Genomic DNA, 16,533 nt, shown 5'->3' with positions numbered 1-16,533 from the left:
TCAAAGCAGGTGCACAAGCGCTGTGGGAGGTGTAGGGACTCTCCTCCCTCTATAGAGCAGAGCCAGACCACCAGTGGGGACTTAACCATACACCTTTTAATACTGGGAACATAACAGGCATAAATCAGAGGGTATAGTGGACACTAGGGGCAGGATTCAACAAAGGTTAGACACTTACAAACATTGACAAAAAACAGGGTTAACAAAATATCAAACACAAACAGCAGAACAATTGATATGGGTTGGTGAAATATAAAAAGGCAAAATATGCAAAATGTCAAGGAAATATAGGGCCTTCATACCTTGGGGGGGAGGGGGGGGAGCACAAAGGCCCCTTTCCACTGCAAGAAGTTTTGCTTCTTGTTAGCTCACTCACCCCAGGTTACCTCACCTGGGACTTTGAACCCAGCTCTCCCACATGGTAGCAGGACTGCTGCCACGCAGCCACCACTGGTGGCACTGCTCCAGCCTGCTGGGGCCCTTGATCTTCCCGGACCCCCGGCCTCATGTTGCGCTGCCTGGCCTCTGATCAGAGGAGCTGGAAGCAGAGCTGGGAACCTCTCAGGTCGCTGCTCAGATCCTTGCTGGAGCAGGGGAGCCTCTCCTGCTGGCCGCAGCCTCTCCCAGGGATCCTGGAGCCCAGCGAGAGCCTCTCCTGCCGGCCGCACACCGCGCTGCTGAGGGTCCCACTGCTGCCTGCAAGTCCTGCTCCTTCAGGCTCTCCTGGCGCACTGCTCCTGCTCCACTGGCCCAGCTCTTGCCAGCTCTGTGAAGCTCCTTCCTTGTTGTCCCTCACTGGTCTCCCCTGAGTCAGCCCACACTGCCCCTTTTATTCCCCTCCAGGTGACCCAAGGGGCCAATCAGAGGACATGGGGAGTGAGTCTGGGGCCTGACTGATGCAGAAAGGGAATCCCAAGTCCTCCAATCATCTTTTGCCCTGTCAAAACCCCTGGGCTAAGACACTGCCAGCGAGCCGTCACAAAATCAAGAGCAGAGAATAACAGGTTGTTGGCTGAGGAAGAAAGCTTGCTTTCAGCAAAATTTTGGAAGGAGGATGGAATGGAGGGAAGTGGAGAGAGATGGAGGGGGCCATTCTGGGTGGTAGGATCTGAAGACGAGAAGCTTCTTGCAGTGGTGGTGGTAGTCAACAGGTGGATGAGCAAAGCAGGTCTTAAGGGGAAGAGCAGAAAAAGGGAAGATTGTGATTATAGTCATTAAAACCTTGAACAGGACCGTGATGTGGCTAGGAGGCCACTGGGGTCTTTGGGAGAAGGTAGATCGGCTTTGCTCCACTCCTTAGAGAAGTCTGGGGGGCTTGTGGGGAGCACTGCTGTCACCAAGGTGGGAGGCGATGCAGGCATGGACACGAGGACATCAGTAGAGGTGAAGAAGAGAAGGAAGGGGAAAAGGAGAAGTTTTGAGTGGGGGAAGCAGGGAAACAAGATGGAGGCAGATGAATGCACCAGTGTAGACTGGGAGTCACACCACTGTCATTACCAGCTGTCCCCAGCTGCCAAACTGGCATGCAGTATAGCCCAATGGGTGGGTGCTGGGCAGAGGCCCAGGAAGCTGGACCCAGTTCCCAGCTTGGCTACTCTGTCCCCATTGGCAGGTCACTTCAGCTTCCTGAGCCTCAGTTTCCTCTCCTGTCTGGTTCTTGTCAACTTTGGGCATGGACAGATGAACAATTTACTCCAAGGTCAAAGGGAGCTTCGCTTTACAGTATGTCAGCTACTTTGCAGTAGCTGCCCGTGTGTTCACTCTTATCTCATGGTAAGTGCAAACTAAGCCACAGCGGTTCATCCCTCAGTGAAACATGGCAAGATGACCACAGTTTAACTCTCACTTACCATAGGATAAGAGCCTGCCCACAGACACTTACCTTGGAGCTGTTAACCTGCAATAAACTACTAACCCCTTTACCTGCTGCTGAATTGTTGACCTGTCCCTATTTATTATAAAGTCTTGAGGCCGGGGACCATCCCCGGCTGTGTTTAGGAGTACACAGTCTAGTATAGCAAGGCTCTGATCATGGTTAGGACTAATAATAACAGACCCATTTTGCATGTAGTCATGGAGAAGTCCCTGCCTCTCTCCATCTGGGCAATGGGGATTTACCAACTCCATGGAGTTATGATGGGGCTGAATCCATTAGTGTTAGGAAAGTGCTGGAGCCCCTGCATCAGTGGAGAGGCAGAGGGTTGTTACCAATGGCAAATCTCATTACCGGATCCACCTTAGCAAGGAAAGACCTGGGCTCGGAACAGATATTATACATAAACCAGAATATATGATTGGAAACTGGTTCAAATCTGTAACGCAACAGAAACTCAGTGCACATCAACCACTTTCAAAATGGGCAAAACCAGTTTAAGATAAACCTGGCTGGATGTAATATCAGACTGCACTGATTCAGGTTAAATTAGTTTATTGAACTTCTGTCCTAGATCCCCTCCAGATTCAAGTTCACTCTCAGTCCCCCTGTATCCCAGGATGCTTTGCACCTCCCTTGCAGAATCAAAAGTGAATGTCTGTTCACTTGCTTATCGGTTCAATCTACACAGCTTAGACTAACCTGTGAAAACTGAATCGATTCAGTCTTGGGCTTCTTGACTGTCTCTCCTTAGCTCTGATACTCTAGCCTGGCTGAGGAGCCCTGTTTTCCTTCCAATGTGAGAGTCCTTCTAAACTCCTCCTCCTCTCTCCAGCCTCGATATTCACTGCAGTGAGTATCGTTGCAGCTCAGGTCCCAAGAGGATCAGGTGGAAATCTGAAATTCTTGACCTCCCTTGCTCTGTTACCTTTCAGTGCAGCTACCAATTGAGCTGCATAGGAGAACTGCTGTAGCTTTTTAACTTGACAGGAAGCGAGGATGGTGAAGATGCTAGCTGAGAGTTTGAGGGGTCTGGGTTCAATGCTTTCCACTACCAAAACAGAGCGCAGACAGAGATGAGCAGTCAAGGGACACAAGTGGAGTACAGGTGGCAGGCAGGATGAACAAGCCTAGGCAACGAGGAGGGACTAAACAATTATTCACATGCCTGCATATAGACTCAGTACAGCGCATACCAAAGCAGATGGCCTGGCTGTCCCCCTTTATTATCCCAGAAACAAATTGTGCTGGGATTTTTCTCCACGGGAAAAAAAATAGAGGGTGGAAGTTTTGGAAAGTAAAGGAGAAAAACTTGATCTTGCCATTCCTGATTCTTTCATCCTCCCCTCCTCTTTCTTCCCTTCCATTGGAGGAGGAATATGTCTTCTGCAGCTGCCTTCCAACTGGATTTCCCCATAGGGGATTGTTTAGGAGACTTTTACAGCAGCAAAGCACCCTTCAGTCAGTCTGAGGGCCATGTACTCGGTCGGTGTAGATCATCCTAGCTCAACTAAAGCTCTGATGACCTGAGCTGGAGAGCTGCCCCTTGCAGTACCAATAGCTCCACCCATGATGACTTTAGGTGTCAAGGAGTTATTGATACAAGCCAACAACTAAGTAATAGGCTAAAAACAACAAATTCCGTTTCTGCGTCTTTTGGGGGGTCTTTCTCTTTTGCTGCTTTGGTATGAAGTCCACGATGGTTATAGTTGCTGCTGACAGGTGCAGGCGGTGGTTAGGAAATGTAGATAGTGGAAAAGAACTGATCAGCAAGGACCTGCAGTGACCAGGTCAGAGGTCGCTGCAGGCAAGAGTTGCGTCCTTTCTAATCTGAAGATAAAAGCTGTTCCCCAAGGTGGTGGTATAACAGTGTGGCTACCCAACATCCCTGAGAGGCACTACCTGTTGCATGAAAATAAGGCTGCTTCATTTACTTGCATTGCTGCACAATGGGGTGGATCGAGGCTTCTGAAAAGGGGTGGGGGGGGGTGTGTGCAGATGATGTGGTGCATCATCCCATATAATACAACACACATTTCTCTCCAGGTAAAAAGACACCAAAAGCATTACTCATAAGCTGGGGGCTTACGGCTAGCTTATTCTGTTCAAGATCGAAGCACAAACAAATATAATTTTACTGAAATGTGCATTCATTTGCTATATCATATATTAGGTATAAAAACCACATAGGCAAAAGCTGTTGTTTATCGGTCCACTAGTCATTAGAGTTAAATGTACATCTTTTTCAGATCCATGAAACAAAATCTAGCTTTCTTGAGCATCTTGACAGTGCATCCAGTGCTTCATTGAAAGTTATTTCCACACCTGAGTTAATGTTCACCTGCGTTAAGGTGTCAACACCTGAGTGACTGTGTTTAGGTAGAGTTAAGACTAGCCTGCAGGGCTGTGAAATAAAAGCTGTATTGCCAGGAGCCACTAACTGAGCACATCTAAACGTGCTTATTAATGCGACACCATAAACTCCGGTGCTTATTGTGCCAGAGTTTATTGCTCCCGCACACCATGTTTACACATGCTCCCAGGAGTGGGTTGGAGCAGCCCTGGCTGACAGGGGGATCCATGGGGTCAGCCTGCCAGCCTGGGGCTGCTCTGCCCCGTCTCAATGTGCAGCGGCAGGACTGGCTGGGGCATGAAGGTGTTTCAGTGTGGGGATAGCCAGCAGGCAGCCTTGTGCCCCAGCCAGACCTATCAGTGAGTTTTTTACTCAGAGCATCTGGGTAAAAAAGTCCACAAATACAAGTACTACCCTGTTGTGGTGTTTATTAGTTTACTCCAGTCTAATAGCCCTACGTGTGTAAATGTCGAGACATTTACTGTGGAGCTAATTAGTCTGCTCTGCAGTAAATGTTTTGTGTAGATGTGCCTACTGACAGCAGAATTGCAGAAGCAAGGCCACCTTGATTAGTAGACCATCAAAACCATTAAACAGGAGACAGGGTCATTAACACCATTTGCAATGAAGAGTTTAGAAGGAACCAGAACTTAGATTATAATGAGCCACAGAATCAGTTGACTCCCTCACCATTGCCTGAATAGAAATGCTGCTGCCCCTGCCAGGCAATGGATATTAAACTGTGGGCGCAGCAGGAAGCAAAGGGAGAGAAGGGGGATGTGCCTGCTCCTGTCACTGTAGCTGACCAGGTCATCTGTCATCTATGAAAGCTCATGCTTCTCTGAGCCAGTTAGTCCTTAAGGTGCCACCCTGCCCTGCCATCTGCTTTAACAGCCCAGAGAAGATCAGGGCACCATGACAGTAAGGCCAGTGCAAACACAGTCCATTTTTCATGCATTTTAGAGTCAGGATCAATTCTCCCTCCCACTTCCCCTGGCAGGCAGATATGCACGGACTGTGGTGGGAGGAGGGGTTGTCACCTAGCGTGGCATGGGCTGTGGTCCTCTTCCCAGGACCTTCTGAGTATACATTAAGCAATGTCTTCTTGTGATTGCAGTGGCAGGGCACTGGCAGTGCCCTCATCTCCCCTGCTGCTTGCTTGTGGGTTGGTTTTGATTTTGTCACATGTGGTTAGTTGTGGTGAGCGAGGGGTTGGAGTGGGTGACTTTTAGGACTGGATAAAGGATGCCTGCAAGCACGCAGGAGACTGGATTTGCTGGGCCAGGCGGCCCCTTCCAGCCCAGTCTTCCTATGTGCTGCTTTTCCACCTCAGGAGGAGGTTGGAATTGTCAGTGGAAGATCCCGTTGGACATGCCATGTCCATGCAATGCAATGAGCTGGATGCAAACCAGGAAACGAGCGCAGCCTGGACGTGGATTTGAGTACACGGGGGCCTGGGAGCACACAAGACATCAGGAACGACCTGAGCTGGTGCTCGGTCCTGCCCTGGGAGGCCTCCTGGCCCGAAGCAGAGCAAGAACCTCTTGTTTTCCTTTGTGTTGGACTGGCATCCACTGCATGTAATGGCACCCGAGCCTATTGCTTTGTCCGACGCTAAACGGCAAAAGCATCTCAAGGTCAAAATGCCTTGGGCAGAGCTGACTGCTCCCACCCCCGCCACCTCCGCCTTTCCCTTTTCACCTCATAAATGTTCATTCATGAAAAAATGCCATTGTTGAAAGGGGGAAATATGGCCCCAATGGATGTTCACATTACATTTCCGTGCTAGGGTCAAGGTACAAAGAGGTTGTAGGATCTCGGGGTTTAATTTTTGTTTTTACAGCTGGGCTTTTTTCTGGGTTTTTTTATTGCAACTCATTCCCTGGAATCACTTGTTACCGAGTGGAGTATGACTCGTGTTTCCATGCTCTAAGCCGAAGGCAAAGCCCTGCCAGCTCCCAGCTGTACAGAGGAAGAGGTTGTGAAAGAAGCTGAAGTTCTCCCAAGAAAAGGTGAACGGTGAGGCGAAGAGTACGGGTCACTCGTCATCAAGTGCAAGTACAAAAATAATACCCCGTGGCTGCAAAACCAGATCTGTGCGTTCGGGTTGTTCATGGAGACCTTAGCATCTACATGGATGGTGCACAGGGATCATTTATAACAACTGGGTCATATCATTGCTAAGTGGACCCTACAGAGATTAAATGCTGTTGACATCAGTGGGAGCATGCTTGGGCAAGAGAGGCCAGGGTGGGTTTGTGATTTTGCTGCTTAAACTGGAGCTCTTGGGAGATGTAGGTTTTAGTCCTGTATCTGCCACAGCATCCCCAGAACAAATGGGGGCGTGATGATAGCACCTGAAGGTCTTTGAATCGTAGAAAATGAGGGTGGGAAGGGTCCTCAAGGCCCTGCTCAAAGGAGGACCAGCCCCAACTAGATTATTTCAGCCAAGGCTTTGTCTAGCCAGGCCTTAAAAACCTCCAAGGATGGAGAGTGTCGGGGTAACCTGTTCCAGTGCTTCACCACCCTTCTAGTGAGAAAGTTTTTCCTTGTATCCAACCTCAACTTCCCTTGCTGCAACTTGAGCCCATTGCTCCTTGTTCTGCCACGTGCCCCCACTGAGAGCAGCCCAGCTCCAGCCTCTCTGCAGCCCCCCTGCAGGGAGGTGAAGGCTGCTATTCAATCCCTCTCGGTCTTCTCTTCTGCAGAGTAAATAAGCCCAGTTCCCTCGGCCTCTCCTCACCAGTCCTGTCCTCAGCCCCAGAAACATTTTCATTGCCCTCCACAGGACTCTCTCCAACTTGTCCACATCCTTTCTATAGCAGGGGGCCTAAAACTGGACACAGGACTCCAGATTGGCCTCCCCAGTGCTGAGTAGAGGGGAAGAAGTGCTTCCCTCGATATGCCAGCAATGCTCCTACTAATGCAGCCTGGGATGCCATTAGCCTTCTTTCCTGCAAGGTCATGTACTTCAGTGGAGGCTAGCTGAAAATTGATGTTACCTTATCGTCACAGCTGTTGATACCCATACTAAGAGGATTAACACTGGCTCACATGGGCCAACTTGTGTTGCAAGCATCCTGTTGCGTGATGTGTGGACAAACCCCTAGTGTGACCCTGGGCAAGCTGCTTCATCTCCTTGTACTTTGTGTCCCAGTCTGTAAACCGGTTCCTTTCCCCCAAGGGTGCTGCCTTGCTGCATCTCCGGCTGTAAGACAGGGCCCCTGCTCCTGGCCCGCTCCCGTAAAATCCACCAAGACCTGCAGCACTGCACGTACATGCTGCTTTTTACGGCATCTCTCCTTAGTGCTGGGTATCAGTGGCTTCCAGATGGAAGTTGTGATCCAAAAAACAATCAAACCGCCCAGGTCCTCGTACCGGGGCCACTGACCCATCCTGTGTCAGCAGGGCTAGTGTCCATCTATATAAACACACTCAGGAAGCCTCCTGCTCACTTGCTGCCGTGTTTTGCTCTCTCCTTCATCTCCAACCGGCCAACGAGCTACTAGCAGATGTAGCCAGGACCAGACCCGCATTCCCCATCGTTCCTCTCCTGCCCGTTCGGAAGCGAAGGTACAGCGCTCCGTCAGGACTACCTTGCACGCAATTTTCTCGGGTTTTCTCAGGGTTAGACATATTTAAATAGTTACCGGTGACAGCAATGTCAGGGTGATAAATCTCGTTTAATGTATTCATATACAACCACTTCATGAAACTCTTAGCACGCCACCCGGGAGCTGGGCCAGAGGGGTAGGAAGGGGCTGGCAGTAATACGGTTTCCTTTTTATCTTAAATTTGTGATTTCTGCAGGTTTGGGAGCAGCTGGCGGGCGCACCTCCAAGCCATTGGCTTCCTCACTCACCGTAACCGGCTTTCTCATTTTGCTATGTCTAGGCCTTAGTAGTAGTAGTGGAAAAATGGGGCTTGACATTGAGTCTCATCCTCCGGCATTTTTGTATCAGCTCTTGCTCCAGGTTCCTTATTTAGCTGTCTGCCGGCTCCTGGAGCACGAGGTCTGGGTTCGCCCTGCTCTCTGTTAACTTGCAGGTGCTGCTTTGCTTTCTGCTCTTTGCTCGGTTCTTGCAGTAGCTTTTCAGTGATGATTTCTGAGTGTTAGTATTATGCGGTTAAAGTATGTTCATGGGGTGAGGTGGCAAGGCAATGCTCTTTACCTTCGTTGCATCAGACAGCCATAATTTGATGTTTCCTGTGCTACAATGATCAATAAAGCTGTCTTTCTCACTTACATAATCATTTTCCACTAGCTAGTTCCTCTCACACCATTGCCATGTCACCATCTCTTGAACCGGTTGCCTGCAGCGCCGTGCCCCAGAGGTGGCTGCATTTGAAAGGTACTGTGTATATATCACAAACGGCGTGTATGTATGTGTGTGTGTATGCGCTTCGTGTATATACACAAAGTGTATATATCATATAATGTGTATATATACATATATACATTTTGAAGCATGTATATCACTAAGGGTATATATATGTGTGTGTGTATGTGTGTGTGACACACACATACACACACACATATATATACACTAAGGCAGGCACACACACCCTTAGTGATATATATGCTTTATGATATAGATAGATAGATAGATATATCTACTCATACACACACACCTGTATATATACCCTTAGTGATATATATGCTTCATGATATATATTTATATCTATACACATACGCACGCACGCGCACACACATATATTCTGCATATATATCACAATATCACGAAGGGCCTGAGCCAGCCACCAGTGGGTATTTTGCCTGAATAAGTCTGGCAGGATTTTTTCACTAGCGTGGTGATTTGCTCAGGGGTCCAAGCCCTGTGGTCTTTGCTAAAGTCAGTGCTTTCAAAAGTGAATGCCTCAGTAATGGCCTCAATTAGGGCATCAGGGGTGGGATTTTCCAAAGAGCCTCGGTGACTTAGGAACAGAAGTCCCAGGGGAAGTTGATATGACCGAGGCTCAGTAGATGACACAGAATTACCTGAGTGCTTGGCTGAGAACAGCACTACCTGGCACCATGTTTAAGGTACATCTTTAGGTACTTAAGAGCCTAAATGAATGGCTTGATTCCCAGAGTATCATAGATTTCATAGACATTAGGGGCTGGAAGGGACCTTGTGAGGTCAGGGACCCAGCAACTGCCGTTGGATTTGGTGGGAGTGGGTGGGTGCTGAGCTTTTCTGAAATTCGAGGCACTTCTTCGGGCACCCAGGTCTGGATGCAGACGCCTGGCTCGAGGTGGCCAAGCTGTGAAAACCTTGGCTCCGGTTCCTTTTTCACGTTGCAGAGGGAGCAGGGTATTGTTCATTCAATCTGGTTGCCCCTTCCTCCCTCCCTGTAATAACGCCACAGGAGAGGATGGCTCGGGGGCATCCCAGGCATAGACCAGCGAGAGCTGCCCCTCGTCCCCCCCTCATCTGCTCCTGAAAGCAGGCCTGCTCCGCGGCCGGAGGTTTGGTTAGCTGCTGAGCTGCAGCCGCGCAGGGCTTCGGTCGAGGCTGCACGACCTGCCCGCGATGCCGGGCCTCTCGCCAGGGCTGAGCTCTGTACTGTTACGCTTATCAAGCTAGCAGGCCTCGAGCTGGCAGGCATAAAGCTAACGGGGGTCCGCTTGCCTGAATTGTTGTCACGCCTACTGCCTGCCTTGCAAGCAGACTTTTAATCAGCACGAAGACCCTCCACAGCTTTGCAGCGCTGCTGCTTTCAAGCAGCTGCTCCTGGCTTTGACCATTGCTAAAGTGGGGGCTAATGAGGTTTTCCCGGCACACTGGGGGTTAACAGCAATGCTTCCCATTAAGGCAAGCTCAGCACTTTTCTTATCTGAGCAAATTGGCTCCAGGTCCCGCTGCTCGGGATCTCCCAGTCAGCCTGCGTGGGCTGTGCTGCTGCACAGGGGAGGGGGAGATGGAGCGCCGGGGGGACTTGGCATGTCCCGCTCCCAGGATTTTGCTGGCGTGAGGGTCTAGGAGATGTTCCCGTCTGCAGGCTTTGAGTTTTCACTGGCCACTACGGAGTTTTTTGGGGACGACAAAGGAAAAGGGAGCGAGGTCTCTGGTGGGAGGCGGGGAGAGAGGGAGCGAAGGCAACCTCCCTGGTGCCCCCCGCGGAGGATACCTTCACCTTGCGCACCAGCCAAGATGGCAATCATCGCCAAGGGTTGAACCCGGCCGCTTCTCCACCTGGGGTGGCCAGACAGGGACCTAGAAGCCCATTTACCAGTGGGCTACACAGCCCTTTCCCCCCAGTGCAAACATGCTACTTGGTCAGAGCAAGGCCAGGTGATGATGGACCAGGCCTGGGGGTCCCTCCACCCCACCCCAAGCATGTATAGATGCATACACAAGCCCTACGCAGCGCCTGAGGGTGTTTCTGGGAGCTGCCAGTCAATGGGCCTTGTGAACCCACGTCTGCGGATTAGCTCGGAAGACCCTCTTCAATCCTTTCTTACCCTGTGTTTGTAAGTAACGGTCGCGGACAGAAATCCTTGCCCCGCTGTGTTGCCGGCTGTGAAGACAGGATGGGAAAATGGTCCCTTGTCCTGGGCAGCTGAATTGCAGCCAGGGTTTGGGCAAGCCTCTAAAGCCTTCCAGTGAATAGTAGAGTCATCGGTGAGTCCGTAGATAATCCGAGGCCAACGCGTTCAACCGTAGACGTGGCCAATTGCTCCATGATGGAGGAGTAGATCCTGGTGCCTTGCCCTTCATCCATCTCTTGTATCCACCTCCACTGTGAGGCAGGTTTGCTCAAAATGATCAGTGCCTTGTCATAGGGTTACCGTATTTCCAGGTCCAAAAAAGAGGACAGCTGTCAGGGGGGAGGGCGGAGGGGCAGGGGGAATATGATGGTGGGGGGGCAGTGACATGCCTCTGCCCTTGCTGCTGCCCCTCACTCGGGACCCGCTGGCCCCAGCCCTGCCAGTGCCAGACCCTCTCTATGACCCTGTCTCTACAGCTTGCGGGAGCCCGCGTGGGGAGCATGTGACCTCCGACAGCCAATCACCTTGCCCGCTGCTCCCAGCCCCAAGCAGCCAGCCCGGCAGAGCAGAAAACCCGGACGTTTGCTCTTATTTTAAAAACCCACCCGGATGCAGCACAGGGGTCCAAAAAAGAGGACGTCCAGGAAAACCTGGACATATAGTAACCCTACCTTGTCATACATCGTGGCGCTACTGGGGACCATTCAGCACTGAAGTCTCCCAGGTAATGATGGTAAAATCACATGTTGTCAGGTTGGCCTTCAAGGTGTCCTTAAATCTCTTTTTTGCCCCCCTCTCTGACAGTGATTATTGATGAGTTGGGAGTCTGGGATCTGTTTTGGGAGCCATTTGTCAGGTATCCTTATGAGGTGTCCTGTCCAATGGAGCCGGTACCATGTAAACTTGACTTCGGTGCTGATGATGTCTGCTTGAACCCAACCGCTCTGACTTTAGTGCTTGCTGAACTTTGACTATGTCCTGGTTTAAATCAAACTGAAGTAGGGCCCAGTGTAAACCAAACTGATGTGAACCTGATTTAAAGTGATGTTGTAACAGTGTTCACCCTTCAGGTTGGCCTGGTTTGATGAAACTGGTTTAACATCATTCCTCAGGCTAAGGTGCCGTGACTTGGTGGACAGTCTAGCCTTTCACTGTGACCATCCAGCTGCCTTACCCCATCTCTAGTATTGATGGACTGTGTATATTGCCAGTTGTGTCACCTTGGTTTCTTTTTATTAGATGCATGGCAGGAGAGTTTTCTGTTCTAGATCAAAGCTAGGTTTGGAGGAGAGGGTGTGTCAAGAGGGTTCATTGCCCAACTTGCTTGTATAGGATTACGGCAAACCAAGCTGCTGCCCTTCAGTTCTGCAGGCACGGTACTTTTATTCCCCTCAGAGTTATATCAAGGGCTTCCAGAGCATGTGTATTCGGGCGCTGTATAAATGCAAATCCAGATCGGAGCAAACATAAATGCAACCATCAAATCTGAGCGGTGCTCCGTGCAGAGTGGCACTCAGTAACCGGTGGCTGCTTCAGAGGCAGGTTGAGGGGGAAAGCTTGCGTTCTTCATCGCCTATGCCATCTTGCGTGATGGCAAATCAGTAGGGACCAATTAACACCTTACGTACCCAATCTGCATTTCACGCAGGAATTGTTTGTGCAAAATCATTTCATTGTGGCCCCTTCCCCTGCTAACAACAGGCACTTTTCTTCCCAGGTTTTAATTCCAGAGGGGACCATTTGGACCATCTGGTCTGACCTGCTGCATAGCACCTAGCTCAGCCATTCCTGGACGAAACCTGTAACTTCTGGTTGAACTTAGGACCTTATTCCCCATCCTTTTGTTTCTACCACGCTCTCTTGGTGCTCATCCAACCTTCCACTCCATGGCCGTTCGCAGGTGTTAGAAAATCACCTTGGTGGAGCAGCTCAGGGATTTAGCTCGTCACCATATGGCTTCATTTTCCAGCACTCCCTCATCTTTCCCATGCTCTTTGATCTTTTCCTCTGCCCTCGCTTGGGCTAATGGGCCCCTGCCATGTGAACTGCGAAAGCGAGAGCGGAGTGCAGTCCTGCGAGGAGGAGGTGGTGTGGGGCGAACGTTTGCATGGCCTTTGCTGTTGGGGAATGCACTTCCTGCCATTTTGTATGGAGTTCAGGAAGGTCTATGACGATTTAGGCTCTGGCCTCCTTTCACAGAAGCATTTAAAAAAAAATAAAATAAAAGCCAGCGCTGGAAAAAAAACTCGATGGAAACTTTATTGTTTCCTGTTATGAGGGCTCAGGGAGCCGTGGTGGGTTTTCATGGGAGACCTAGGTCAATCCTCATCCCAGGTACTGCACCAAAGAGTTTGGGAGGGGCTTTTCTTTCTTTCTTTCTTCCTATGGCGGCTGCAGGAAAGGGAAGCAAATTGAAAAGAAACTAATTGCTGGATTTGGCCTTTGCTGTGCACTCTGACTCTGGAGGTCCGGCGCTGTCTTTGCAGTGCTTACTTTGGAGCGGGAACAGACAAAGAGAAAAATGCCGTAAAGCATTAGGCTGAGCTGTCCAAGGCAACGTCGGCTCTCAGCGGGTCCTCCCTTTCTCTCCTCCGCGTGCTGTTTCCCATTGCGGGGCCGTGGAGTTTCACGTTGGCTACTTGGGTGCTGGGCTTCGTGGCCTTTAGGTTACACATTCAACTGACATTGTTAATGGATAACCGTTGTTCGTTGCTGGAGGCTAGGTCCCATAGGCACATTTTCAGTGGGACACGTTTGCATCAGAAAAGCAGTTTCGTGATAGCGGGCTAACTTTTGGGATGGACGCTTATGTCCAGTTTAAACCAGTTTGCCCAGCCAGAGGTAAGCTAATCCCAGTGCCACCAGTTTTAAACCATTAAGGGTGTCCACACCGGGCTTTAAAATGCCGCTGAAATGGAGATGTTTCACAACAGGGTGACCAGTGCAGTTAAAATTTTGACTGGGAAAAATTAAAACAAGGAATCTCTGCATGGTAGGGGATGATTAGTCCCTTGTGTTCCCTGAATAGAGGGCAGTGATCCTCCCTGTCTGCTCAGCACTGGGGAGGCCACATCTGGAGTCGTGTGTCCATTTTGGGCTCCCCACTACAGAAAGGATGTGGGCAAACTAGAGAGCCCAGCGAAGGGCAATGGAAATGTTTCGGGGGCTGGGGTAGGGTACAAGACTTGGGAGGAGAGGCTGAGGGAACTGGGCTGATTTAGTGTAGAGAAGAAAAGACTGAGGGAGAATTTAATAATAGCCTGAGTGGTTGCAAAGAGGACGGAGCTGGACTTTCTCAGTGGGGGCAGATGACAGAACAAGGAGCAACGGGCTCAAGTTGCAGCAAGGTTGGATATTAGGAAAAACTTTCTCATTAGCAGGGTAATAAAACACTGGAACAGATCACCCAGAAAGCTGGTGGACGCTCCATCCTTGGAGGGTTTGAAGACCTGGGTAGACAAAGCCTTGGCTCGGATGATGTAGTTGGGGCTGGTCCTGCTTTGAGCAAGGGTTGGATGCAATGTGACCTCTTGAGGTCCCTTCAGCCCCCATTTTCTATGATGCCCTGTTGTATTCCTGAGCCTAGACACAAAACAGGCCTCAAAGTCAGCTCTGGAGATGCTCCTCAACTCTGCCAAGCTGGATTCTCCTTTACAACGGGATGTAGCTCACCTCTTAGTCCGGAGGCTCAGTCCGTTGCCTCCTGCCTATCTGCCAAGACCAATAATGAAACCTAATATTGACCCCTTCCCTGAGGGTCTGATTCAGTTCTACATAAAGGGCCTTTGGGATGGGTGGTAGGGGTGAAAAACGCGCTGCACATTCGTAGTAGTTGGGGCTGTCATCATAACACTCTGCATTTCCAAAGCGCCTCGCACAGCAGGATTCAAAGGAGGCTCCACTCACAGAAGAGGTGGGTGTTGGTGATGGGCCTGAACCGGCATCACAGAAGTCTGGATTCAGATCTTCCCTTGGACAAGGATAATTTTCCTAATGATTTAGTGGGTCTATTAACAGATATCACATCTACCCAAAGAACCTTGTCTGCCCATGTCCTTAGACCAACACAGCCACAACCAACAACAGTCCCAAAATCCTCTCCAGGCTAGTCTCCCCATCCAAAGGGCAGTTTTGCTTCTCTGCATGCCACAAAATTAGCCTTCAGGGAGATGGCTGGCCATAGTAAAGGAGTTTTAAGGAAAGCTCTTTTTTTAAAATGACCCATTCCCTCTCTTTTCATCCTCTCATGGTGGTTTTCCATCCAAATTGCCACCGAAGTGAGAGCTTTTCCAAGCAGCATATTCTTACATCAGTGTTTCCCTTAAATTTGGATTCACTGTCTGTGCTATATCAGCTCCAACCATCCCGGCCGTCGTGGGCTGATATATTGGCTGCTTTGCTTGTGTGCAGCAGAAGCACACATATCCTCTCCTGCCCAGGCAGCACCGACTCTTCCAGGGACATCCAGAAATGATGCTCCACGTGGGGCCGTTTTCCCTCCCGGATTCCCTGTTGATGCGATGAGGAGCTGTCGTAGTGGGGCAGTCTCTGCATCTGGGGACCCTCCGGTGGAGCATCACCAGGGGCAATGCATGGAGAGTGGAGTATAAACAGGGGAGAGCGGGGAGCAGAAAGGAGACGGCGGCCCTGGCCAGGGTTTTAATGATGGGACAACCCTGGTGAAACTTGGGGATCTGGGGGAGCACTTTCAACACCCGCTCTAGCACGGTGCGGAGGTGGCTGATCTCTGGCAGCGCCACATACAGCCCTCAGACGAGGCTGGGCCTTGAATGCTTTGCAAAGGGTTATCTGAGAGGGTCAGAGGGCCTTCCAGGCCACCCACACCCTCCTCCCAGTCTCATGCAGAGTGGCTTAATTATCCTTGATTGCAAAGGAAGCAGGAAAGCTTTGCACATTCTGCAAGCGGTTTGCTAGAGCGGGCGGTCGCTTCGGGTTTGGACGAGCTCGCAGGCAGCCTTGGTCAGCAGGGCAGTCGGCAGCACGGGCTTCTGCTCCTGCATTAAGTTTCAGGCCAGATGTGGCTCACGGGTCTGGCTCCTTCTGGCCCCCTCCGAGGCCACCAGCAACAGAGGGGCGAACCCCAAGTCCCTGACCCTCATGTGTCAGTTCCTTGATCTGGCTTCAGCCAAGGGCTTTCGAGGTGTAAAGCTCTGGGTTGTGCTACCAGTCCCTTGCACTGGCCTGGGCCCCTTTGCTGCGCTGCTGGGGACTGGACACTGGTGCAGCCGCACAGGCGCGGGTCTCTTCTGACTTCAGGGCAGAACATCCTGCAACCTCCTCAAACACGTCCGTCCTGCCGTGCGAGGGCTTCTGTGTATAAATGCCTCCTGACAGCCTAATGCACTGTAGCTAATGACTGTTTACCTTGTGAGGCTTCCCAGCACAGCATCTGGTTAGCTACGCGCCAGACACAATATTTGGAGAGCGCTGGGGCTGGTCGTCCCTTGATTCCAGTGTCGGCACGCGAGGGCCCGGGTACCTCGCCCGTCAGAGCAGTCCCACGGCCCTCCCCAGCGCTCTTCATGGGACCGAGATCTGTAGGACCTGGGGATCTTGGGTGCTTACCCAGATCCTTGAAATGACTCCGGCCCCGGTCCTGCAGTGGGGCCCCACGTGCAACCCTGGTGACTTCAGGGGTCTTCTGCACAGAGCCAGGTGTGTGGTCTGGGCCTCGGGCCGATTCTGAGCTGTCGGGTTGCTCTCGTAGGGTCCTCAGTGCCGTCTGGTTCGTGGAGGCGGTTGATGGAGAGAGGAGTCAAGGGTTCCCAGCACTTTGGAAGGGGCCGATAAGCC

General features: G+C 50.9%; 1 protein-coding gene across 4 annotated transcripts in view; it reads left to right on the top strand.

Annotated features, from left to right (window-relative positions):
- The window catches only part of GJC2 (gap junction protein gamma 2), a 62,434-nt gene that overhangs the window by 22,797 nt on the left and 23,104 nt on the right, over positions 1 to 16,533 (top strand). Inside the window, exon 1 of one of the 4 annotated variants that reach the window (XM_019529442.1) lies at positions 7,719 to 7,799. The exons of the other annotated variants lie outside the window; for them this stretch is intronic. The gene's annotated coding sequence lies outside the window, so the exon portion shown is untranslated. Of the gene's footprint in view, positions 1 to 7,718; positions 7,800 to 16,533 lie in introns of those variants that run through there. 4 annotated transcript variants of the gene reach the window in all.

Source organism: Crocodylus porosus, unplaced genomic scaffold, assembly GCF_001723895.1.
Source record: "Crocodylus porosus isolate Cpor-Errol unplaced genomic scaffold, CroPor_comp1, whole genome shotgun sequence".
Lineage (NCBI taxonomy): Eukaryota > Metazoa > Chordata > Crocodylia > Crocodylidae > Crocodylus > Crocodylus porosus.
This window is presented reverse-complemented; position numbering and strand designations above follow the sequence as displayed.